The sequence below is a fragment of the Suricata suricatta genome, chromosome 8 (assembly GCF_006229205.1).
Source record: "Suricata suricatta isolate VVHF042 chromosome 8, meerkat_22Aug2017_6uvM2_HiC, whole genome shotgun sequence".
NCBI lineage: Eukaryota > Metazoa > Chordata > Mammalia > Carnivora > Herpestidae > Suricata > Suricata suricatta.
This window is the reverse complement of record NC_043707.1, coordinates 68,232,061-68,259,547: the sequence shown is the minus strand read 5'-3', so window position 1 is coordinate 68,259,547 and position 27,487 is coordinate 68,232,061. Positions and strand designations below refer to the sequence as shown.

General features: G+C 42.3%; 2 pseudogenes; one reads left to right on the top strand and one right to left on the bottom strand.

The window, feature by feature from the left end:
• Positions 1 to 17,490: 17,490 nt before the first annotated feature.
• On the bottom strand, positions 17,491 to 18,312 carry LOC115297641 (annotated as a pseudogene).
• Positions 18,313 to 24,906: 6,594 nt separating this feature from the next.
• Positions 24,907 to 25,249, top strand: LOC115297640 (annotated as a pseudogene).
• The last annotated feature ends 2,238 nt before the right edge of the window (positions 25,250 to 27,487 follow it).

Here is a 27,487-nt window from a genome sequence, read left to right as displayed (position 1 = left end):
ATCTGGAAAACACCTGCATATTACAAAGTGGAAAGGAAGCATTATTTTCCTACATTTCTGGGTCTCAGGAGAACCAACTCCTAGTGGGAAACACACATGCAAACACAGGCCATTTCAAATCCATCGCTTCTGATAGCATGTTGAATGCTTTTGATGCTGTCAGAAATTGGGATTTCCAAATGTGATTAGGCAGAATATAAAGGAGGTCCACATTTATGACATGGGAGAGAGGACGATCTTCTTGACTATAATAAAGAAGACTACAGGAATTAATTTAGTGTAGATAAACCCAGCAGTGGGCATGGCAACAAAAAATATTGCAAAAAGTACAACAACTCAGCAAGATTATTTGCTAATAATTTATTTTCATCAAGAAAAGAAAAACATATCCTTGGTAACGTGCCAATTCTCAATAAGCTAATCCATGGCAAGTCTTTCTCTGGCAAAGGAGATAATTAAATCGTTCTGAAGTCTCTGCTCCCTGACTACAGTAGTCATTAAGGCTGCTCACAAATATTCTTGTTCCCTTTCCTTCCTGACATATGGTGGGTTGTACTTTCCCACCCACTCGAAGGTATGCGCCTTGCTTTGGCCAGTGAAATGTGAATGGAGGCTTTGGAAATGAGGATGCTTCACTGTCTTATCTTTTTCTTGTAATGGCAACCAGCAGTGTTCCTGCTAGTGGCTGCTTTGTCTGCCTGGGGCCCGGAGTGAGGATGACAGTGGTGTGGAACAGAACCCCTGGCTGACCATGAGTGAATCAGAAACAGATCTTCAGGGTGCCCTGCCGACTCAGTCTGTAGAGCATGTGACTCTTGATCTCAAGGTTATGAGTTCAAGCCCCATGTTAGGAGTGGAGCCTACTTAAGAAAAAAGATACCTTCATATTTAAGTCACTGAAGTGTTAGGATCACTTGTAACCACAGCAGAAGCTAGCCCGTGCCAGCTGAAATGCTAATAAATAAGGGAAATTCACATTCATTGGTCTCGCATCTTCAGGGACTGGCTCAGCAGCTCTCCACTGGTTAAGGAGAGCTCTAAGAGTTATGAGTCCTGCTGGGAGCCAAGTAGCTTCCATTCTATATCTGAGTGTATTCTCACAGTAAACCAGGTATTACTCACCCCATTTTACGTGTAAGGAGCCTGAGAAGTGACGTGGTTTGCCCCAACTCCCTGGCAAGCAGCCGGGCTGGGACAAGAAGCCAGGTTTTCTGAATCTAAAACCTAAGCAGAATCACTGAGGTGTGCTGGGGTGTGTGCTGGGGCCCCCTATTACTGATGATGAACTGAAGTAATTTTAGCCTACTTGATAACTCAGCTGTGACCTCTTCCTGCATTAGTCACTTTTGCCTCCTCCTTCCTTTCTCTGCTTTTCTATTTTCTACGTGAATCCTCGATGTTCCCCCAGTTGGAGGTAATTCTCACCCTCCCCCTTAATGGTGAGGAAATAAATACCTGGCACACAGCCCTCCCCCCAATAGATATACCAAACATTTTACATACATTGCGATTTTACTTAGCCCATATATGAACCCTGTAGCAAAAGTATTGTCGGTTTTACTTTAAAAACAGGAAACGGAAGCACAGGCAAGTTATGTAAACCGTCTAAGTTCATTTAGTTGACTGTCATTGGTGGGTGGATTTCAAGCCTGTGTCCACCTGACACCAGACTTCTTGCTCATTCCAATGCCTATTCCCACAGTGATATTCCCTGCATCTAAATCCTCATGGGAGAGAAATAAAAACAAAGTTGGATAAAGACACCCTGCAGTTTCTTTTATTGGGCTTTTCTCTCAAGATATAGGCCTTTGGTCACCCAGAGTCTACAAAGATCAGAGATCCAATCATCATGAATAAAACAGGGCCCTCCCATCTCCTCAGAGAAAAATTCAGGAACAAGATCAGCTGGAAATGATCATTTTTCAAAACTTGTTATAAATGTTTATTTATTTTTGAGAGAGAGAGCCACACACAGTGTAAGTGGGGGAGGAGCCGAGAGAGAAGGAAACACAGAATCTGAAGCAGGCTCCAGGCTCTGAGCTGTCAGCACAGAGCCCAGCGAGGGGCTTGAACTCACAAACCGCAAGACTATGACTTGAGCCAAAGTCGGACGCTCATCCGACTGAGCCAAGCAGGCACTCCTGGAAATGGTCATTTAATTTCCATTCTTTGATTTGCATATAGAAAGTGCCCAGTGTGTATTTATGTATAAACTTGAATTCCCTAGGGGCTTCTCAAAACCCATGGTAGACAAACACGGTCTCCATAGCTTCTGGCTTCAAGGCAGGCATGGGTACTTGACTGGCCCTCTAGATAGGCATTTTGGGCCTCTGTATTTTCCTTTTTAACCTTTTGAACACTTCTTTGGATTGCTATGGACTAGGTAACCAACTTCTTGGCCCTTGGCTCCAGCTCTCCTCCTGATTCATTGCTTTATAAATTAATTGCTCAGGTCCCTCCAAGGAATGAAAAGACAAGGTTCCTGGGTATTTGAGGCCGTTATTTACCCCATATCTTTTTTTCTTTAATGTTTATTTATTTTCGAAAGAGCATGTGCTTGAGCAGGGGAGGGGTGAGGGGGGGTACAAAGGATCTGAAAAGGGCTCTGTACGGTCAGCACAGAGCCTGATGCAGGGCTTGAACTCACAAACTGTGAGATCATGACCTAAGCTAAAGTTAGACTCTTAACCGACTGAGCTGGTCTTAACGTGTCCATGTCATGAAAGGCTCTCCTTCTCCTGCCTTAGCTGTAGCAAGCGGAGACGCCAGAGGCTAGACTGCAAGATCTCCTGGCTGGCTGCTAGTTCTGAGGTCTATTCAAACTAGATCAGTTTTAAGTTGAAGCCACATCTGTGTTGGTTTAACAGTCACGCTGGTCACTCATTGAGTCAGTGTTTACTGAGGACCTTACTCAGTGCCTGGTCCTCCTTTAGAGGCTGGTGACAGACCAGTGGGTGAGGCAGACAAGGTGCCTGGGAAGAAAGAGACAATAAACCAGTAAACAAGTGAACCTGGTAATTTCAGACTGTGCCCATTGCTGTGAATGAAATAAACAAGGCTATGTGATAGGGTATATGAAGGGATCAAGTTTGTTACTTTAGGTAGGTGGCTATGAAAAGTTCCCTGATAAAGGAACTTCTGAGTTAAGATGTAAACGATTAGCAGCCAGACTGGGAAAGGATGTTCCAAGTAGAGAGAGTAGAAATTCTAAGGCTCTCAGCCTGGAGTAAGTTTGGGATGTTTAAGAAATGGAAAAAAACTGGGATGATTACCATTCATTGAGTGGTTACTCTGGCCCAGGCATTGTGCTGTGCACTTCCATATAGTATCTTATTTTAATTAATCCCAGCAGCCCACAGGGTAGCTGTTATCTCCAGTCTACAGCTAGATCCTTAGTTCTGTTGGTACTAGGGGTTCCCTTACCGCCATGAAGGCACCCTAGAGAAGTGCGTCTCAATTGGGGTTATTTGAAAATTCAAGACTGGGCTCTGCAGCATTTAGTAGGCAGTGACCAGAGAGGAGAGACATGTTTCAATAAGTAAGACGTCCCACACAACAAAGAATTGTCCCTCATTGTACATGATTCTCAAATATACCACCAGATCAAGGCAATTTCTTAACTGGTCAAAGCACTAGGAACATCTTTTGTTCCAATATTTGGTCTTTGACCTTGGTTTCTCACACAGAACTCCCAAATTCCTGGGGATTTCTTCTGGGAAAGGAGTGTCTTTTGTTCTAATGAGGCGACTCTTGGTGGGTTCCTGGATAGCTTTAGAAGCTGGGGGCTGGTCACACATGATTAGAAGCTTAGAACTTTCGCTACATTCCTGGTCTTCTGGGAAGGGAAGAGGGCCTAGAGATTGAGTTAATGATTGATGATGCCTAGGTGATGATGCCTCCATAAAAATTCCAGAAGTACAAGATTTGGAGAGCTTCTGGGTGAACCCATGGAGCTGCCGTGTAGAGTCGTGTGTCATGAGGGCACATTGACGCTCCGCGCCCCTTCCCACATGCATTACCCTGTGTATCTCCTCAGCTGGCTGTTCATCGATATCTTTTATCATGTCCTTAGTTATATAACAAGCTAGTAAACACAAGGAAGTGTTTCTCTGAGTTCTGTCAGCTGTTCTGGAAAATGATCTCATCCAAGGAGCGGTTCCTGGCAAACCTCTGATTTGCTGCCAACTCAGACAGACGTGTAGGTAACTGGGGACCTACTGCTTGTGACTGGCATCTCAAGGTGGCAGGGGATGCTGTGGGACTGAGCCCTTACTGTGAGGTCTGTGCTAACTTCAGTTAGTCAGAATTGAATTGAATTGCAGGATGACCAGGTGTCGTTTGAAGAACTGGTTGGTGTCAGAGAACCATTTAGGAATTCAATCACCAACTAAATGAAGGGAAGATCCTGCTTGTTGTATTTGGAACTTTATCAAGAAATGTTCACCACTGCAGAAAATCACACTACCTACCACAGTGCTGCTTATGGTATTTGATTCTCTAGAATGATACGGCCCTATTAGACTGCATTTGTAACTGTCATGTGCAAATATGTAACACAAGAGATCTGATACTTCTTGCAATTGAATTAAAATTAAACCTAAGAATTAAAATCCAACTTTTTTTAGCAGAGAGGCATAAAGTTCATTCTTATTTCTTAACTTAAATTCATTACAAGTTAAGTCCAATAACTACTTCGGTGGGTATTCTAATGTAATGTGCCCCAAGCAAAGGCTTCTAATACATGTGATTTTTTACATATGATTTTTAATTACTTCATTTCTTATATATATTATAATAAGGAATTAGTGCTGAAAAATCCAGTGTCTCAGAAAGTTCTCCAGTCCCAGGGAAACAAGGTAGTGTTATTTTTTTCCCCTGAAATTATGTGCAGGTAGATTCTATTATCTAGGGATTTAATTCCATGATGGCAAAGGAAGTGTTAGGAAATATGTGTTGTAAGAAAGGAGTGTTAGGTCTGGTGGGGTGGAGAACCCTGCCCTAGAGAAAGCCCTGAGTCATGGCGGAGTTTAAGAACAGGATCTGTTTCCATAGGTTCTCTAGAAGGGGGAACACGCAGGGCTGAGTCCAGCCCTTCCTGCGTAGATAAGAGTTTCACCCCCACCCCTGGGCCAGTGTGTTGGGGGGGGGTGGTAAATCCCAGGGCATCTGACAGCTCTGTTCCTTGCACGGCAGCCTCCAGCACACATGTCCAAATTAACGCACACAATTATGATTTTTATTTTTGGAAAGTCGTAGAGCGGGAGGAGTTTGTTTTTGCCGCCCTCTTACCTCTTGTAGACACTCCTGGTCTTGCGTTCTCTACGTCCTCATGTTGAAAACTGTCCCCAGACAGTAGCGTGGTGGGCTACTTTGATTTGACAAGCTTTGATTTCAGTCCCTGCTCTGAGCTGATCGTTCTGTGTTCCAGCTTCCTCCATCATCATCAAATGAGGTTGATGGTCATATATCTGCTGCATCTAGTTAATGTGAGGCATAAATAGGACTAATGTCACTCATTCTTAACATGCCACATAATAAATGTCTCATAAGTTGTATTTATTATTATCCCTTGGTCTACTTACCTCTGCCCTTCCCAGGAGCAACCTGTGAGCCAAATTACTTTTCTCATTCTTGCACCTCGTCTCTCACCTGTGTCACTGATTGCACACGGTTAGTTAGAGAGCATTCCATTTAATGAAGCAATTCATAGTAAGGCGAAGGTTGCCTGCATTTTAAAGCTTATTTACCTTCACTGGAGGATTGTGTATGAGCTATGTTTAGAATTGAGAGAGGAGTGGTAACAGATTTTCCGGTGCTCTTTGTTATGGGCTGAATGTGTCCTCCTCAAATTCATATGTTGAAGCCCTAAACCTGGCACCTCTGAATGGGACTGTTATTTGAAGGTAGGGTCTTTGACGTGGTGATTAAGGTTAAATGAGGTCACTGGGATGGACCCGAATCCCATGCGACTGGTGTCCTTATTAAGAAAAGGAGATTAGGAGGGCACCTGGGTGGCTCAGTTGGTTAAGCGGCTGACTTCAGTCAGGTCATAATCTTGCAGTTTGTGGGTTTGAGCCCCGCATCCAGTTCTCTGCGACAGTTCAGAGTCTGGAGCCTGCTTCAGACTCTGTGCCTCCCTCTCTCTCTGCCCTCCCCCTGCTCAAACACTCTCTTTCGAAAATAAACTTTAAAAAGGTTAACAAAAAAAAAAAAAAGAAGAAGAGGAGGTTAGGACACAGACACACACAGAGAGAAGACCTTGTGATGACGCAGAGAGGAGACAGTTAGCCATCTACAAGCCAAGGAGAGAAGCCTCCGATGAAACCATTGCTGCTGACACCTTGATCTTAGACTTGCAGTCTCTAGAACTGTAAGGAATTACATTTCTCTCTTTAAGCCACCCAGTCCATGGTAGACGGCCCTAGGAGACTGTCACGCCCCCTTCTTCGGGTCACAGATTAAAATTCCTGGCTCCAAATCCCAGGAAATTTCCTCGAATTCCCTGTTCTCTCTCTCTCTCTTTTTTTTTTATCCTTATGGCAAACCCTGGAGATACAGTCTATGGTCACAATGGGGAGGAAAGGAATGAATATTTTTGAGTTCTACACAGGCAGATACTTAATCACAATGCTGACTTACTAGCGGTTACTATTACAGATTAGGAAACCAAGGGTCAGAGAGGGTGCATATTCATTCATTCATTCAACAGGCATTTATGGAACATATATGAAAGAGGTTGGAGATACATCAGTGAATCAAACTGACTTACTCCTTGCTCTCAAAGGACAAATAGGTTAATGGGGAAACAGATTTTAAAGAAATAATGACATGGGGTGGCTGGCTGGCTCAGCTGGTAGAGCATACACCTCTTGATCTCAGGGTTATGAGTTCGAGCCCTCAGTTATGAGTTGGGGATAGAGTTTACTTAAAAAGATAATCACACAAATAACTATAACATTATAACTGTGATAACTTACAAAGGAGCACAACACAGTAGGAGAGCCAGATCAGTTTAATTCCATTTAATAAAAATTTACCAAGCATCTATTATGTGCCAGATGTTGTGCTAAATGCTTGGGGAGTATCAGTGAACATGACCCATATGAACTCTATACTCTTAGAACTTCCATGTCTAGTGGGTAAAGAGGACATCAAACAACCCTTACAAATGACAGAGAGAGAGAGAGAGAGAGAGAGAGAGAGAGAGAGATGTTAAGAGAGATGACTTCAAGGTTACCTGGGGAACATAGTAAAAGCATATCCTTCAGTATAAGAAATCAAGGTAGACTTTCTGGAGGAGTTGCTTTTTTTACTGGAACGAAGAATCAGGTAGCAGTTAGCCACACATGTAAAACTTTTTCCAGTCAGACCATCTCTGGTTCAGATAGTACCTTTCTCCCCATAGACTTTCTCAGAAGGCACCTTTTCTGTGCCTGATCATACACAAGTTGTTCTGATAGAACATTGGGCAGTAATCAAGAGCTACTTCCACAGTCTTGTCTAGAAAAGGACATTCACCTTTGGGGGTAAACCTAGGAACTTCCCATCTCAGTGGGTGACTTTAGGGCACTTCTTTTCCTCTATGATTCCTTCTGTGGCAGACACTGGGGGTTGGCATCCTGAAAGCCTTTCCTATTGCCCTCTGCTGTACAAGCCAGAAAATGAAAATATTTATTTACCCAGACTCCCTTGCTGGAATGTTTGGTCATGTGGGGCAGTTCTAGCCAATAAGCAGAAATTACTGGGTGAGCTTTGGGGAAGAAGAACTTTTGAATTCCTTTTCCTTTTTTTTTTTTTTAAGATTTTATTTTTAAGTAATCTCTACTTTTTAAGTAGTCTCTCCAACATGAGCTCATACTTACAACCCCAAGATCAAGAGTCACATGAGCCAGCCAGGTGCCCTAAGGGGAAAAAAATTTTTTTTTAATGTTCAGCTTTGAGAGAGAGACAGAGCATGAATGGGAGAGAGGCAGAGACACAGAATCAGAAGCAGGCTCCAAGCTCTGAGCTATCAGCACAGAACCCAACGCAGGGCTTGAACACACAAGGCTTCCCTGAGATCATAACCTAAGCTAAAGTCGGAGGCTTAACTGACTGAGCTACCCAGGCGCCCCAGAGGAGGACTTTTTTTTTTTTTTTTTTTTTGAGAGACAGAGAGAGACAGCATGAGCATGGGAGGATCAGAGAGAGAGGGAGACAGAATCTGAAGCAGTCTCCAGGCTCTGAGCTAGCTGTCAGCACAGAGCCCGAAGCGGGGCTGGAACCCACGAACTGAACTGTGAGATCATGACCTGAGCCGAAGCCAGATTCTCAACCAACTGAGCCACCCAGGCACCCCGAGATGGACTTTTTTTTAAAGGGACAGATTCCCTTGAACTAGAAGTGGCAATAGCCATCTTGTGACCAGAGAAAGAAACACACTGACTAAGGATGTTGAATTGTAAAGAAAGGCCCTGTTTATTACACCCTGACTTAACTGTTTGAGAGGCTACTGAATCTTTCATTCTTCAGTGTTTTATGTGGGTTCCCCCCGTTGTTTTTATTTGCTACATAAACACACCCCTAACTGATTTACCCACCACCCTATCTCCCTGGCACCAAAAAATAGAAGCTTGGACATTTCTACCTTAGCTTTGAAGGATTATGGATATTTTCTATATTCTGCTCCATGTCAGGATGTACCTGGATGGGAAGTCCTAGGTACTACCACACATTCAAGGCGCATCACATTTGTTTGGACACCTGGATTCCGGATTACAGAGCCATCTGCCTTCTGAAGTTCCCTGACTTAAACACCTGGGCACTTGCATTCAAGTGCTTCGTGTCAAAACAGGTAAAAAAGTATTTAGGGAGTGGCTCCTCTCCAAAGTCTGAACACAATAAAAATTATGCACATTAACTTTGCAAAAAGTTACAGTTGATGGAAAAATAGAATAGGAAAAATTGAAGAGAGAGGAAAAAAAGGCAAAAGTATAGACTAGTTTTGGGTAATAGATCAGATTATCTTTCCTTTTGTGAGATCTAGATGAGTGGAAATTTACCCTCCCAAAGAAAGTCTTTCCTTGAGGTAGAAAATTCCTCCGGACATCTCCCTTCATCCAAACGTTACATCTTTTAGTTATGGGGAAGTATTTACAAAACAGATTTTCTGAAGCATCACACTGCTCTGCAGTATAATTTCAAAAGCATTTTTCTTAATGAAGAAAAAAAAAACCACTGCTCTTTTGTTTAGAAGAATCTTTCCTCTTGGAACACAGCCTCAGAATTGTAAATCAAAACTACATGTTTACCTTATTGTAGATTACTTTGTCTGATTCAGAATATTTGATCTCTGTAGAGCTCATCTTCGAAGAACCAGACTAGCCAGCTGGTCTCAGTGGTGTGGTCTGCATGCTGTTGGCCTCACCAGTTGAACTGGGGAGACTGCAAGGAACTGTGTTTATTGACTTGGCTAGATGTTACCTTGTGGGCAGAGGGAAAGGAGAGTAGCAGAAAATATGGAAATAAGAACATCCGCCTCACATAGCAGGATTTGAGAGACCCATTTACCCCACTTCTTTTGGATACCTGACCAGGGCTAGTGCTTTGGGCTCAGTCAGCAAAGAACACTGCAAGGTGGAAAGTGGAAAATCTCCTTTGGTTTCAAGGAGCAGAGAAACATTGAGCCCATCTAGGAAAGAAGATTTACCACAGTTATAAAACTGGAACCAGAAAGCTGATCAGGAGTCCAGGCAGCACGAGGGACTGACTTTTCCCTGTGTCTCTCCCACGGTAAGTACCTTCTCGTTCGTGTGATCTCTCTGCCTTTCTCCTAAGATATGTCCGCCCCATCTCCCTCTATTTATTAACGGGCCAGTTCTTCAATCCAAATGCCAAAAAAAGCTAGTCCTAATGACTTGGCTTAATCACATTGTTCCTTTGGGTGGAGCTCTTTGCCCTAGGCATCTTCATGAGCCATTAGCCAGCTGATGCACAGGCTCCCTCAGGCCAGGCCGGGCTCCCTCTAGTCCACTCAGCGATCACCGACGCACAGACGTCAGCCTGATCTGACTTTCCTCATACAGGGGACCGAGGACAGAGCAGTTTATACTAGAGACAAGTGTCAGATAACACGGTCCCTGGGACTTCCATTTAGACCAACACCCAATGCCATCACATGCCTGCTTTGCTTGACTCAGATTTCCTTTTCTGTAAATAGGGGAGAGTGTTGTAACCTATTTCACAGGATTGTGGTGAAACTTAAACAGGATAGTGTATAGGTGAATGGGCTTTGTAAATTGTTAAATATTATACTCATGGCATTGTTATCAGAAAGAGAAAAGCTCAAGCCACTGTGACCCATTTTGGTTTCTCAGAAAGGTTAATGGTACTTGTAGAAAGAGAACAGTGACAGGAAACGGTGAATGTTGGGGGTGGGTGCAGAAATCCCCTACTGCTGTGAGTTAAGGCGTATCCAGAGTTAGCTAGCCACAGTTCTGGTCTTAAGGGTCTCACAAGGCTCTGAGTGCTTGGTATATAAGTGCTTGTGAGCAGGTGTGTGTGTGTGTGTGTGTGTGTGTGTGTGTGTGTGTTTGTAAAACAAGTGTGAGAATAAAGAACCCTCTTCTATGTCTTCAGAGCCTCTCTTCCTCTTCACTGAAGTTCCCCCTCTCTTTAAAGAATATTTTATTTTATTTTACTTATTTTTGAAACAGAAAGCGTGGGCAGGGAAGGGGTGGAGAGGGAGGGGGGCAGAGGATCTGAAGCCCGCTCCACGCTGACAGCAGTGAGCCAATGTGTGGCTCAAACTCACCAACTGTGAGATTGCAACCTGAGCCAAAGTTGGACACTCAATCGACTGAGCCACCCAGGTACCCCAAGATATTTTATTTTTAAGTCATCTCTATACCCAGTGTGGGGCTCAAACCCACAATTCCGAAATCGAGAGTAACACGCTCCACAAACTGAGTTAGCCAGAGCCTCCCATCCCCCCACCGATGGTTCCCTTTTTGCCATTAACCTCTCCAAATTTCTTTACAGACCAGGAGAAAAGCAAACAGGAAATTAAAGTATCAGAGTTGAAAAGAGAGAGGTGACAGTGAATAGGCAGAAGTCATATGATATTGAGTGTGAGTTCCCCAGAACTACACTGTGGGGGAATTCTGGCTCATAACTAAACATCCTGTAGGTGCCAGTGAGTATTAAGTCCTTTGTATGAAAAGTGGCCCTGACCTTGAGCAGAGCAGCATCTGGGCACCCCTGGAACTCCCTGACTCACTGCTGAGGTTGCTGAATGTGGGGGTGGTACTGCCACATGCAGTGCAGCGGCCTTGCTGCTGAACTCGCTGGGTCCCTCCTTAAAGCCCAGGAGAAAAGGTGGGGAGAATGGCCTCTGAGGTCCTTCTTCAGCAGGCCCCTTGTCCTGGATGGGAAGCCTGCACCCTGCTTGAGTAGGCTCAGGCGGCTCTCATTCGAATTGTCATGTAAAAATGTACCGAGACATATAGGAAACATTCAAAATTCATTCATAGAAACGAAGCTCTCCAAACACACTGGAAGCTGGAATGTCTTGGTCCGGCAGACTATCTACTGAGTTCCACTGGCTGAGGTGGGCCTGTGCAGGGCCTCGTGGGCAGGAAGATTAACTAGGGGCCCAGGAGAAGTAGAAGCGAAGTTTTGATATGTTCCTTGAGAAGCATACAGGAAGGGCAAATGAGGGGAGATAGGGAAGTAAGACAGAGATGAATCATTCTCCTCTATATTTGGCTAATTCCCTCATCGGCATTGGCGGTTCTGACTGCTGAATCGAAGTCCTGGGGTCCTTGTTTTCTTCTCCCAGGGCTTTTCGTTCTCTGTTAATTAGGACATTGGAGAAATTGTCATGATAATTATAGTGTCTAGACTTGGGGAACTACGGGAAGCAGTACGTGAATATTTAATTGCAGAGTTGAGAAGACACATGTAGATGACAGTATTTTGAAAGTCTCTTCTGAGAACAATGCTGCTCTGATCTGTATTTCTTGGGATTGCCCTGACATTGCCGGTTATATAAGGGGACTCTTGGATGTTTCGTCTGAGCATTTAGGGTTATCAAAATTTTCATTTTCTCAAGAAGTTTCCAAGGATCTGCAGAAAAAGCTGTGCTGTGGTGCTCTGATCTTTATTAGTTTTACCCTCAGAGAGTGTCATCATGAGGTGTGGCACAGACCAAGGTTCTCAGTTTGCTGCCAAGACTAGAAGATATTGACTGATTCTCTTGGAGGAATAGGTCAAGGGGTGCCTGGGTGGCTCAGTTGGTTAAGAGTCCGACTTCGGCTCAGGTCATGATCTCGAGGTTCGTGGGTTCGAGCCCTGACAGCTAGCTCAGAGCCTGGAGCCTGTCTTTGGATTCTGTATCTCCCTCTCTCTCTGACCCTCCCCTGCTCACGCTGTCTCTCTCTGTCTCTCAAAAATAAATAAAAAACATTAAAAAAAAAAAAGGAATAGGTCAAGTGATTAGGATGGAAACCTCCTACCTTGCCAAGTTTGATCATCATATTTTCTCTTCCACAAATTCAGTGACACACTTTCTTCAGCCCGTTGGTGGAGGAATGGGGCTGAATGTTTTCCTTTGCCACGTAACAGTCAATCCACGCTTATTGGTATCTAGTTAATCAGAAATCCCCATTGTTCAGCATTTCCTTACTTGGGGAGGACAAAAAGAATGGTGTTCATAATGATGCCTGGAAGATTCCTAGAGGTTCCAACGTCTTTTACTTTTCTGTTTGGAAATATCACTACTGTTTCTGCTGATTATGCTTATTGTAAAGAGTCAACGTTGAAAACTGGGAAAGTGAAAAATCTTTTTGTAAATGTCTCACCCCATGGTTAACCCTCCAGGTAAATATCCTATAAACTAGTATAGATCCCTTGGAAATGTTCTGTGTATATAAATATACACATGTATATAGAATTTATTTATGCAAATGAGATGATACTATGCATAATGTTATGTAACCTAGCTTTCCACTTTACAGGTCATAAACATCTATATCAAACATATAGAACTACTTCAATCTTTTTAATGGTGGTACAGTTTTTAGCAGTATAGATTCCTCATAATTGATTTTACTATATACCTATTAATGAATAACTTAGATTGCTTCCTTTTCTTTGCTATTAAAACTAATTCTGTAATGACATTTTAGCAGCTCTCTATTTTTTAAAGATAAACTGTATTATTAAAAAAGATAATCTGTATCATTCCTTTTAAAAAATTAACTTAATTGAAATATAGTTTAAACAAGTCAACTGAACTCATTGAAAGCATATATATAGTTCCATGAGTTCTGACAAAAGTAACCACCCATGTAACTGATAACCGCAGTGAAGGTCTGTTTTCCTCACCTCAACAATTTCCTCGTGCCCATTTACAGTCACCCCCTCCGGACCCCAGGCAACTGTTGTTCTCTTTTCTGTCACTATAGATTAGTTTACATTTTCTATAATTTCACTGAAGTGGAACTATATAGGATGTGCTTTTTCGAGTCTGGCTTCATCCACTTAAAACATTCCACGTAATGTTTTTGAAATTCATCCACGTAATCGTCTACATCAGTAGTTCATTTCTTTGTATTGTCGAGTACTATTCCATTGTACGAGGAAGCCACACTTTGTTTATCAGTTCAGTTGCTGATGAAAATGTGGACTGTTTCCAATATGTGGCTACTATGAATAAGATTCCTATGAAAATCTGTGTAGAAGTCATTATGTAGACATATGTTTTTGTTTCTATGGCGTGTGAACTTTATAAGAAACTGCCAAACTCTTTTCCAAAGGAGTTGTTTACATTCCTGCCAGCAGAGTGGCCAAGTTCCAGCTACTCGATATTTTCTCAATATTGACTTGTTAGTCTTTCTCATTAGAGCCCTTGTATTGGCTACACAATAGTGCATCATCTTCATCAATTTAATTTGTATTTTCCTGGTGAAAAAGAGTGTTGAGCATTTTTTCATAAGACTTTGGCCACTTGTATACCTTTATGAGGCCCCTGTTGAAATATGTTGCCCATTTACTAAAATTAGGTTATTTTCTTATTACTTATTACTTCTTATTTGTTCTAGATACAACTCCTTTGTCGGATGTGAGCATTGCAAGTATTTTCTCACAATCTGAGGCTTGCCTTCTTTTCTTAATGGTGTTTTCCAAAGAGCAAAATATTTATATTTTAATAAAGTCCACGAATTATTTTTTTGAAACATAAAAAAAAGAAGAGATTAAATAGTGGTTAGTGTAGTTTTTGCCCTGAGCTCATACAATTTCCTTGGAAATTGTCAACTGTGTGTTAATTAAAGTATTGGATTAATCAAAACACACCTTTTTCTTATTGCCTTGGATAACAAAATTTGCTAAATATATGTGTGCCCTCACACAATGACTCTGAAATTTATGTCATCTTAAGTTACTTTCCCCTTTTAAAGTAGCTTAATTGGGCAATGTAGAAAAAAAGGAATACAGCAGATCTCTGCTGACCATTTATACCAGAATATTTTTCCCCTAAATGAGTAATCTATAAAAGTCTGTCAAGAGTAATAATAAAAGCAAATATCAAGTGCTTACTATGTGTCAGGCACTGTGCTAAATGGGCCCTTTCATTTAATTCTTACAACAATGACTTTATGAATTGGTCACCATTGTCATTTCTGCTTTATAATGAAACTTTTCAAGTTCACTAAACTGAATGCAGAGTTAGGGTCAAACCCCAGCTCTCTATGTGCCTCTATCCTTCAACTGCCATCCACACTCCACTCATTCTGTGAGTTTTCTCTGGTGCATTAAAAGATATGTATTATATGTCAATCATACAATCAACTTAGCAATGTAACTAAATTGTTGCACCCTAAGATTATTTACTACCTGATCTGTATTCTGATTTCTCAACATGTCTCCCCATATTTTTCAACACCGATATTTAGCCGGTATCAATAGCATGTTTCAGACTATTAATAGGCCTATAATAACCAGCTATTATATCTCAGCCATATATTTTTATTTCCAAATAGCTTTTATATGGCTGTCTCGTCATCCTTAAATAGGCATTTGTTGGTTTGGAGGGTGAACCTTTCTGAGATTTTTGAATGTTTAGTTTCAGGTCCACAACAAATATTTTCAATGTAGAGGCTTCATTTTTAAACTCACACTTGCAGGGGTGCCTGGGTGGCTCAGTCGGATAACCATCTGACTTTGGCTCAGGTCATGATCTCACGGTTGGTGAGTTTGAGCTCTGCATCCGGCTCTGTGCTGATAGTTCTGAGCCTGGAACCTGCTTCAGATTCTAGGTCTCCCTCTCTCTCTACCCCTTCCCCTTCCCCCCCCCCCCAAAGTAGATAAACATGAACAAAATTAACCTCACACTTGCCAATATTCTTAAGTAAAAAATTAGAAGATCCTTCCTAGTATGGAAACCTCTAACTCTCTGGCAAGGTACAGCTCAAAAGACATGAATCTGGAAGGCTAGAGAGAAGTTGCTAAGAGAGACAAAGGCTATCCCTCATAAATAAGAAAAGTTGCTGAGTAACGACTATCCTTCTTCAATTCCAGAAAAATTAATGAGAATTAGTGGAGGCATGCAGAGGTGAGGTCTCCGTGCATCACAGAGCTAACATCCAGGAAGGTGTGGTGCATTTGCAACATGGGGTTCAGAGGGATATTGCATATTAGCACATTCCCACCATGATTTTTGATGATTGAATATGGCCTAGTTAGTAGGTTCTGCAGTTACATCCTCCACGGGTATTCTAATGGTTGTCCTGGAGGAAACTGAGTTACAGAGGACAATTGTAGAACGTGTGGTAGGACCTCTTCCTTGTTACTTTGTGCTTTAGAAGTTAAATGAAATCAAGTGTACCGTGAACATTGTTCTTTCTCCTCTTCTGTTTCCTGAAGCAAACAAAACAAAACAATACAGAAATTAAATGATATGGGGGGAAATGCCTTTGTCTTATATTAATTACTGAACTAAACATCATAAAATTATCACTTTTCTTCTCTTAATAATTTGTATCAGTGGAAATATTTAGGTCATAAAACAATATTTGGGAGAATGGTGTACTATGTACATAGGACGTTGCTACCTTCTGTAAGAGCTTCATTAGTTTCTAGGGCCAGAACACGTATTTTGTCAAAACAACTAGAGCCAAACCATGCCATCTGCATTCTCCCTCTCCCAGGCAGATTTAGAGTAGGGGGGGGGAGGGTGAAGAGTGGGTCCCCAAAGTTAGTTGCTTCGTCCACAGATCCCAGCTAGGGCAAGTAGGTCCTGGAAAAAAATGAGACAGACCCCTTCTCAGCCAGAGCCCTCTTATCCTCCTACTCCATCCTGCCCTTCTCTCCAGTCCTCTTTTTAGAGTTCCTGAAAGGATGTGGTTGGAGGGGAGGAAATTGTAGAGAAGTGAGTGAAAACAACTATTCAAGACTCAGCATGAGGTGCGTGTCAGAAAGCTCCTTGGGTTAACCTTACTCATTTTCTAGTCTTATTGCTTCCACTTGTTAGGTAAGTGGCCTTGGAGAAGTAGCCCCTTGTCCTCATCTGAAAAGTCAAAGGTTTGGATTAGAGCTAGATGATCTTCAAATGCCTTTTAAGACTTGCCAGCTAGGACTCTCTTCTGTAACTCTTTGGGACTGCTTACACTTGCTTCAGTCAAGACAATGCGAAGCAACATGCACTTTTTATAGGGGTCTGTGTAAAAAGATCCAGGCACCTTCCTTTAAAAAAAAAAGTTTATTTATTTTTGAGAGAGAGCTCACAGGGGAGGGGCAGAGAGAGAGGGAGACAGAGAATCTGAAGCGGGCTCCACACTGACAGCAGAGAGCCCAATGCGGGGCTTGAACTCACAAATTGTGAGATCATGACCTGAGCTGAAGGTGGACACTCAACCCTCTGAACCACCCAGGTGCCCCCAGGCACCTTTTGTTTAAAACACTTCATTTTCTGGGGCACTTGGGTGGCTCAGTTGGTTAAGCGATGGACTTAGGCTTAGGTCACAATCTTGTGGTTTGCATATTTGAGTCCCTTATCAGGCTCTCTGCTGTCAGCATGGAGCCTGCTTCAGATCCTCTGTTCCTCTCTTCTCTGCCCCTCCCCTATTGTACTCTCTCTCTCAAAAATAAATAAACGTTAAGAAAAAGAAAAGAAAACAACTTTTTCCTATACTCATGTGTTTCTTTGAAAACAAGTATGAGGACTGATTGGTTAGAATAATATGCTTCTGCAAATATCTGGTAATAGAAAGGCAACTGATTGATCAAATGCACTACTTGTTTCTCCTCAAGGACTATCTATATATTGGCCAGAGTACTATTCCATATACCTTCTTTCTTTATCTCTTTCTTTTTCTTTCTTTCTTTCTTTCTTTCTTTCTTTCTTTCTTTCTTTCTTTCTTTCTTTCTTTCTTTCTTCTTTCTTTTCTTTCTCTTCCTCCCTTCCTCCCTCCATCCCTTCCTTCTCTCTCTCTCTCTTAAACAGGTTTTAATTCACTTCATTTTTCTTGAATAAAACCATATAGTGACCAGAGATGGAGCCTGGGTCCTCTCCATGAGACTCTGGAGGGGGGCCTTTATAAGATGGTCAGTAAATACTGATAGGGAGACTTGGTGGACAGTCTCTTTCCAGAGGTCAAAGGTGAGCTAGCTGTAGGTCTTGGAAATGGTGTCAAAAGTGGCCTTGGTGAAGTTGTCCAGGGTGACAGTGCAGCCAGGGTGTAGCAGTCGTCAGTACTGGCCATCATCAGTAGCTTCTTGGGCACAGGGGCTGAGACAATGCTGTGCCTCTGGGCAGGGCTAAGGTACACCAGCACAGAGTCACAGAGCTGGCCAGCTTGCATGGGACACAGTGGGGCTTGCTGTTTTTTCTTCCCAGTAGCTTTGCTACACCGAGATGATGGAAAATTTGTCTAGGATGACGACTCCACAAATGATAGTGGCTACCTCCTTGGAGCACTTAACACCCAGACTGACATCTCCATGGTAACCTCTGATAGCAACGAATGCCTTGACCCTGGTCCCCCAGCCAGCATGGATCTGGTCTTGCACAGGCATAGCCTTCAAGACCTCATCTTTGAGGGATGCCACCAGGAAAAAGTCAATGATCTCAGATGGACAAGGAGAGAGACAGAACTCTTCCGGGGACTTGGTCTTCAGGTCCTTGATCAGGTAGGCCCATCTTGGTGACCAGATTCTACTCCTTGTCTTTGGCCTGGCCTTGACCAAGGTGACAGATGTGCTGCACAAGCCTCTGTGGAAGCCACCGCAGCCAGGGCCCAAGGCCCCATTTGCAGCACTGGCGACATCTGCCATTTGGTGTTCTCTCAGAGGAGAAGCTACTTTCCTTTCTTTGAGCCAGATCTTAGCTGGCTCACTCTGCATCAGGACTGAGTATGAAACCATTCAGAAGGCAAAGTAAACTTCATTTTCTAGACAGGAGCATGAGCCTACATGCACTTAACCTCCTTGCTAAGACTCCACTAAAATAAAAGTAAACAAACATGGGGGAAAAGTGTGTGAATGGGAAGGGGTGGAAGCCAATGGAGTGGAGAAATCACAGACCACCCGTGAAGCAGACTACATCCAGGCACGAATATAAGCAGTTAACAGAGTGCAGAGAAAAGGCAATCAATTTGACCTTGATGCTAGAAATGGCCACATTTGAGAGACCCAGGGGTTATACCACTCGTTCATGGAACATGTCATTCTAGCATATTGATATTGAACCTAGCATATTGATATTATCTATACCGATAATAAAGTGTATGTGGCATATTGTCTTGTTTCCATTATTTTATGTTTTAATAAACTTTATTTTTAAAAGCAGTTTTCAATTTACAGAAAAATGTAAGGACAGTAGAGAGATCCCCTATTATTAACATCTTATGTAAGTATTATCCATTTGCTATAATGAATGAATGAATATTGATACATCATTGCCTAAGGCTCATATTTTGTCAGATTTCTTTAGTTTTTCCCTAATGTCTTCTACTTCCATTACATTTAGTCATCGTGTCTCCTTAGGCTCCTCTTGGCTGTAATAGTTTCTCAGACTTCCCTTGTTTTTGATGACTTTGATCGGTTTGGGGAGTACTGATCAAGAATGTCCATCATTTGAGATTTGTCTAATGTTTTCCTTATGATTAGATTGGGGTTATGGGTTTTGCAGGGAAGGCCACAAAGGTCATGTGCCATTTTGTCACATCAAACCAAGGGCACATACTATCAGCATGACTTATCGACTTAACACTCTTGTGGACCTTGATAACCTGGCTGAGGTTTTCTCTAATGTAAAGTTACCTGCTCTCTTATTCACACTGTACCTCTTTGGAAGAAAGTATATAGTCTTTTTAACTTCTAAAGTCAAACTATAGACAAAGTAGAAAGACTTTGTTATGGTTGTGGTGAAGAGTGTAAATAGTAAGAATTTTGTTGGTGGCACAGGGGGTGCTGATGAAAATGAAAGGGAAAGGAAAAGTGGAGTGATGGAGGGGCAATGCCTTCATTTTATAGAAAAGAAATGCACAGATATTCTATTAAAAAGAAATCGAAATTTGAGTCCTTATTTGAAAACATAAAAGATTAGTTCTAACAGAGGAAATAAAAAACCATCACTGCCATTAAATGTTAGGAAGAGAAGGGTAGTGTGAGATACATGCTCGTTTTCATAGTATGGAGTCAGCTGATATTGACTAAAGTTGGTAATCTAAGAAGAGAGACAGAGTTCGGTGGAAAAAACCCCCAAATGATCTCACCTCAGAGTGCAGCAGGGCTCTCGCACAGAATCATGACACTGAGGATTTTTAATTTCCAGGAAGCAACTTTATTTGTGCCGACACTGCTCTGTTGGGTTCCTACCGGAAGAACTGAGCACCGGAAGTCATGTGACCTAGTTTTTAATGTATTTTCTTTCTATTTCTTTGTCTCCCATATATGGTAACACACACAAACATGTAGTTTGATTAAATAGTCTCAGTTTACAAGGTAATGAGGGACATTGTCACGTAGGCACAGGGCCAGGTTGCCTTGAAGTTTTCTCTCCCTTTTTCTTCTCTCTCCTTAGGGAGGAGACCCTACCACAAGATGAAACCAGAGTTTTCTTCTGTAGAGGGGACCAAAACTAAGTAAGGAGAAGAAGAAAGATGGTTACTTTTCACTGCAAGTCCTTTTATACTATTTATTACCACTTGCACAAATCTTTTGGTTTAAAAACAAAGATGATGTGAAGGGCGGTGCTAAGACTCCTACTAGACCACCTAATATGGCCCCTTTTGTGTAGACCCCGCCTTCAGTGATCCAATCCAACCAGCCATTCACACAAACCTCACTACCATGAGGTGTTTTGCTGAGGTGGAAACTCACTTCTGAGAAAGTAACGGGGTAATCTTCTTAGGTCTTTGGTTTGTAGGCAAGACATTCAAGAAGAAACACCTGGGGTGTCTGGGTGGCTCAGTCAGTTAAGCCTCCAACTTCGGCTTAGATCCTGATCTCATATTCGTGGGTTCAAGCCCCATGTTGGGCTCTGTGCTGACAGCTCAGAGCCTGGAGCCTGCTTCTGATTCTGTGTCTCCTTCTTTCTTTGTCCCTCCCCCTCTCATGCTCTGCTCTCTCTGTATCAAAAATAAATAAAACATTTTTAAAAAATAAAATAAAATAAAGAAGAAACTCCTTTTGTTTCCCTTGAAATAAGGACTAGGGAGGTTTTATTTATTTATTTATTTTCATTTATCAATTTGTGTGTTTTTAGGATTAGGAAGACTTTAGTTGCAAAAGGGAAATTGGCTGAAAGATGCATCAACTGTCTCTGGTTGTAAAGTATTGGCAGTCAGTGGAAACCCTCTGTGTGTTTCCTGTGTTTAGCATTTATACATGTTTCAGTTTAAAAGCCCTTTACTGTCATTAGTTAATTACCTCCCAAGGGCTACAGAGTAGTTCCGGGGAATACTGGAACCAAGCCAGCTTTTAGAGTTATAAGATATACAAGTATCTATACCAGCCCCTGTTCAGGGTTTAGGTGTTACACCGTTTCCCACACATGGATCAATTGGTTAATGTGTGATTATTCAATCTCTAAAGTTCCTTTTTTAGACTTGGCATTTTCTCAATAAGTACAAGTTAACGAAACAGAGGAGAACTTATACCAATACCTTGTCTTGCAAATGTCTTGAAAATCAGCGCTGATAACAGTTTTCAGTTTATCATTAAGTAAGAATCTCCAAAGTGAAGCCTAAATAAATACTGGCACTTACTAAAAATGCCTGAATGATTCTAGAGTAGAGCCAGACTTGAGAACCACTGATTTAAATGACCAATAGAGAGAGGCTCCTTCCTCTGTTCCCAACAATATCTGCAAAGAGAGTGAAATACAACATTTGGCTAAGATGAGCAGGAGCTAGATAGACACGTGCTCCATTTCTGTAGCCAAACCTTGACTCTATTTGGTGTGTGGTGCCCTCTACTGGCTCTCGTAGGACTGAGCCCTTTTTCTGCTTGTAAACTCTCTGTGTTGGGTTAGGACTCTGAAGCAGGGGGTTAGACTGTATATATACATGTTTGAATTTTGTATGTTTGTATTTATATTTAAATTTGTTTCCTTAATGCAGAATTGAAGATATTTAGAGACAGGAGCTGACTGTGGGTCTGTTTCCTTCTTAGTCATTCAACAGACACTTAAGAGTCTACCACGTGCCAGGTGTGGTTCTAGAGGGCTAGAGAAACAAAGATGAGATCTCCACCGTCGAGTGGCTAATTATCTAGTGGTAGACACACAGCCAGGTGGGATAGCCTACTTTCCAAGTTCTGGATAGTCCCGCAAGAGAAGTTGACCCCTTGTACGTCCTTGTCCTCCTCTCTCTAGGAAAATCATCCTCTTCAATGAAGCATGTAGCTTTGGGAGAGACACGTGTGGCAGAGCCAGGAAGAAAGGGGACACCTTTCCAGCAGGGCAGATCTACCAAATCAATTCTGGCAATCAGTGGGGTTGACAGATGTTGCGGACAGCTTGCTCTCAGTTTACTTAGAAAATTAAAATTTATGATGGACTAAACACATTAAGAAGATGAAATGAGTGGGAATAATTCAGCGGTTTGAGCCCTTAATAGGGAATAAACCTTATTTTCTAGAAATGTATACATTATATAATTTTACCTAAGGAAAGCATGTTTGCATTTGGAATTTCACCTTGCTTTTGGGGGAGGGAAATGCATATGAAAGTCGTTGAGTTTTTCTGATCTGAAAAACTTTTCTGATCTAAAGCACAGGATGAAGTAGGGAATCTCCAAAGCATTCATGATCACTTCTATAGCTACATACTCTCTTTGACTGCATTATGTACAATTATGCAAGATGATCCAGAGATTGGCAAAATCTCACCCCACCTTTTCTTTTTTTTTCTGAACCTGAGGGCTTTGATGATGATATTCAGTCTACAAGGCTGGCTCCATACAGCTATAGGCCATTATTGTACACTAATTGTCATGAATATGGAACCTGTAATTTCTTGTTGTGCGGTCTTAGACAAGTAACTTAACTTTCTCTGTAATTTTCCTCATTTGGAAGGGATCTAACCTATCTTCTTGTGAGGATACAAATAAGGCATATAAAGAGTCCATCAAAATCCCTGGCACACAAGAGCTGCTCAGCAGAGCACAGTAGCCACTTCAGAATGATAGAGAGATGCAGGCGGGCTCTGGAGCCAGGCTCCTGGGGGCTGAATCTTGGCTCTACTCTTTTTTTTTTTTCTTTTTTATCAGGGTGACCTTGGGCAAGTAACTTTACCTTTCTGGGTCTCAGTTTCCTTATCAGTAAATTGGGGGCAATAGTACTACCTACACCATAGGATTCTCTTTTTTTTTTATTTTTAAAATGTTTATTTATTTTTAAGGGAGAGAGAGAGAAAGAGAGAGAGAATATGTGTGTGCACACAAGCGGGCAGGGGCAGGGAAAGAGGGAGACACAGAATCAAAAGGAGGCTCCAGGCTCCAAGCTGTCAGAGCAGAGTCTGACGCAGGGCTCAAACCCATGAACCTCAAGATCATGACCTGAGCCAAAGTCAGATACTCAACCAACTGAACCACTTAGGCGCCCCTACATCATAGGACTCTTAAGTAGATAAAAGGAGTTAATGCATGTAAAGTGCTTTGGAACATTTATTAATATATAGGGCTTAATAAAAGCTAATTATCATTGTAATTGTTATTCCTTTTAACTTTTAGAGACACCTGCATCTTTTTCTAGTTGTATATTAAAATCAGAGAGAGACATCTTCTCATATGTATAAAACACATCCATTCAGTGCTGTTATTAACACCAGCTGTTTTCAGCAGATTTCTATTGCTGGTTCTGTAAGCAGCTCTCCTTTGGTAAGTCCTCAGAACCCTCAGTAGGAATTACTTTATTTATGTTAAGTTTGGCTGCTCTGCTTTAAGACAGTCTTTTTAGTTCTTGACCTCTCTCTCTAAGTACTTATGAATTCCCTAAAGAACATGGAGAGGAAGAATTATTTGGAGCAAATATGAAGGCATTGTGAAATCAGAACTCCCTTTTGTAACCCTACTGTTACTTATTCTCCAAAATAATCATAGGATGCTGTGGTTTTGTGCAATGGAAGCTCTGGGCACTCACTTTCAGTCGGATTCAGTCTTTTCTTCAGTGGTGATTTTGCTACTATATAGCACCAATGTGCTACCTTTGAGGCCATAGAAAAGGGGTACGGAGACGGGTCTCCATTCCCAAAGAGTATGAACAAAGAGCTAGACAAGGAATACAACTAATGAACTCACTAACACAAGAATCCAATTGTGCTAGCCACTACTGAGGTGACCCAGAGGCAAGGAGATTCTGACTAAGAGCGTGGGGAGAGTTTTCAAAAGAGGCAACGTGAATATCGAACCTTGAAGAATGGCAGAGGAGGAAAGGAAACACGGTAGAAGCATAGAGAACGGGGTGAGAAAAGGCTTGTGAAAATACATGGCTTGTTTGGGGAACAGCAGATGGTTCTGTGTTGTTGGAGCAGAAGGTATGTAGGTGGAGGGTCAGGAGGTGAGGAACAGAGGTCCCTGAGTCCTCAGCGAGTCCACACACCTCGCTCTTCTCGTTCTGGGGAGGGTAGTGGTGGGGCTTTTTTGACAGCTCCCTCAGGATCAGGTTTAGGTGTAGTGCCCCCCACCCCCATTTCCTCTTTCTCCCTGCAGGCTTCTCTTGGCCTCAATCCATACATCCTTTTAACCTCTGCACTTAGTAAAACATATTCTCTTCTGCTTTCCCAGTAGGCTTTGCTGCTCTGGCATTTACTAACCTGCCACCTATTGCGAAATAAATGGAGGATGAAATAGTCTAAGACTTTGAACAAAATCTTGGCTCCTCAGGGTAAAAATCTAAGCCTAAACAAGTGGGAACAGGCTCTGTCGCCTGGCTAGTTTCTGGGGAACTGGAAAGAGATGACAGTGAAGGAAGAAAATGTTTGGCATACAGTTGGTGCTCAATCAATATTTGTTCGGTAAAGGAATTAAGGGATGACTTGATGGACTTTCGGGTATTGCAAGGCCTATAAGGTATCGTGGGGTATCTAGGTATGGCCACCGGCCTCTGCCTTGGAAGGGAAGGAGGGGAGAAGGTATCTGTGTAGTCTGGCTCTCCGTGCATTTGTCCTGAGGCCAGTTTTCTTCTCGACTTAGGTGTTCCATGACTGGTAGTTTACTCTTTCAGGAGAGAGAGAAGGGTGAGTGTGTGTGTGCACACGTGCATATAACACACAAATACAAATAATGACCCAATTCTAATTTCTTACACTCATGCAAAGACCTCAATACCATGGGGTACAAACCATTTCTTTGCCATGATATCAAGAAAAATAAAAAGTTAAAAATGTCAAGTGAGGACTCTGTCTTGTGTTTCGGATCCACTTTCATGGTCCCTACGGTTGCTCGTCAGACCCCAGCCGCCAAAACGGAGAAGCAGATCAAGAGCGAGTATGCTTTTCATGAAGCCTTGAACAGTGCAGGGGAGAAACTTGTAATAGTTGACTTCTCAGCCATGTGGTATAGGCCTTGCAAAATGATCAAGCCTTTCTTTCATTCCTTCTCTGAGAAGTATTCCAACATGGTATTCCTTGAAGTAGACATGGATGACTGTCAGGATGTTGCTTCTGAGTGTGAAGTCAAATGCATGCCAACTTAAAGAGACAAAAGGTGGGTGAATTTTCTGGAGCGAATAAGGAAAAATTGAAGCTACCATTAATGAATTAATCTAATTATGTTTTCTGACAACATAACCAGCCATTGGCTGTTGAAAACTTATAAATTTTTTTTATTTATGGAAAGATCAAGTATGAAGACTGTCTACCCCATTGCCATCTGATTATGTGACAATAAAATATTAAGTCTACCCTTAAAAAAAAAAGTCAAGAGAGCTCAGTTTTACTTAGTAAATATATGTGCTCAGCACTAGGATACAAAGAAGACTTGGTTCTAATCTCAAAGGGTTTAGAATGTGGGTAGACATAAAGCCAAACAGAGTATTTACTGCAAGGGAGACGGTGTTGTAACAGAGGTTAGCTCAGGGCCTTGCTACTCCACGTATGGTTTGAGCAACAGCAGCAGCAGCTCCTGGAAACCTGTGAGGAATGCAGACTCTGGCCCCAACCCAGACTGACTGTGAATGTGAGTTTTAATGAGATTACTAGGTGAAGCATATGTGCGTTAATATTTGAGAAGTACTGGCCTAGGGTGCAGGGATGGGATGTGGAGTGTTTTCTAGAGGAAGTAAATCCTGAACTATGTTTTGAGAATGGGTAGGGTTAACTGAGTGGTATCAGAAGCAGAGAGAAAAGCACAAATAAAAGTTGAGTAGCATAAAAAAGCATAGGGATGGTTTCGGAAGCGGTTTAAAATTGACCCACAAAAGGGAGAGAGTATAGGAGAGGGGAGGAGGGAGAAATATAGGAAGGTGGCAAGTCAGAGAGTGGCCAGATCCGCATGTGCTCTAGGTTACCTAGCTTTGCCTTGATCTAATCCGTGATAGAGATGCATGATGAGATGTTTGGATTCGTGTTTAGAACACTGCAGCCCTGGGAAGCCTGAGAAGTCAAGGCAAAAGGGCAGAGAAATTATTTAGGAAGATACAACAGTTTGGGAGAGAGAGAGAATGAGTGTAGTTAGGCCCTGCAGGTAGTGCAGTGGGGATGGAGAGAAGGGAACAAGTTTAAGAAACTTTAAGAGATAATAAGCAGATGAAAGACTTCAGTATGAACTGGCGTGAGAGGATGGGAGAGGGCTGTGTCTTCACTAGATGAATCCTGTAGGTTTCTGGCTAGGATTAGTGGGCGGTTGCTCACAACGCCTCTAACAGAGATGAAAAAATAAAGGAGGATGAGCAGGTTTGAGGAAGGAAATTATGAGTTCAGTTTTCAACATGTTCAGCTCAGTTGACTAGAAAACATGTATAAGATGGGGAATAAAAAGAAAACAAGGGTGGAGAATGGGTGAATAAATCAGGGTGGAGAAGGAAAGTGATGGGGAAGAAACAATGCCCTGTCCAGGTCTGGGGCTATGCTAATACACATAATATATCTGTGAGTTTTTCCTCCAGTACTATTTCCACAGGCTGCCTTCTTGGAACATGGTTTTAGAAACTGGTTGGACCTCAAAGAAGAGCAAAATCGTGGTTCATGATTCATGGTTTCCAATCCTATGAGATTGTCATTGTATATCTGATCTATAATCAACTCATTGTCGACACTATTTGCTCTACTAAAAGAAAAAAAAAATTTAGACCTGGAGTTCAAGGTGCTCCAGGGTCAGAACGAACAGTTTTCTTTTTCCATATTGACTTGTGGGGTGAATAATTTTGACCTCTTCCCCAAGACGACTTCCAAAGTAGAGACAATACAATGCCAACGTGTGTGGATGTTTGTGCATGGTCATTCTTCAAGCTGTGGACTCCTGCCACAAATCATCTCTGTTTTTGAACCTGCACAGCACTTTCATTTTGGACCTTAAAATTCAGAAATTCGTAATAGCTTGTTTTGGATCATTTCCATAATTATTTCCTATCTTGCAATCTGTTCTCTGCTCACAGAGTTGTAAAAATCGTCTGGGACTTCTGCATCTCCACAGCAAAAAGTCCAAAAACACTTTAACATTTTCTGTGCAGTCATCACCAGCCAATAAAACGCAAAAGGTCGGCACGTGGTTTATTAGTTTGGGCAGGAGGAAGGTATTCCAACTAGATCCTTTTCGCTCTTGCCAGGATCAAACATGGCGGGCCGCAGTCAGCATTTCCCGAACACCCAGTTCGCTCTCCCGAGACCCTAGTCATTCTTAGGCACTCCTCTTTCCACCTTCCTTCCTCCTCAGCTGCTCCCAGAGGGTCAGCACCCGGGAGCGCGACAGAGGACCTCCTTCCCGCCCCCACTCGAGGGCCCGCCCGCCAGCCGGCGCCAGCCAATCGCAGGCCGCGCTGCGGCGGCTGGCAGCGCCGGCCGGCCCCG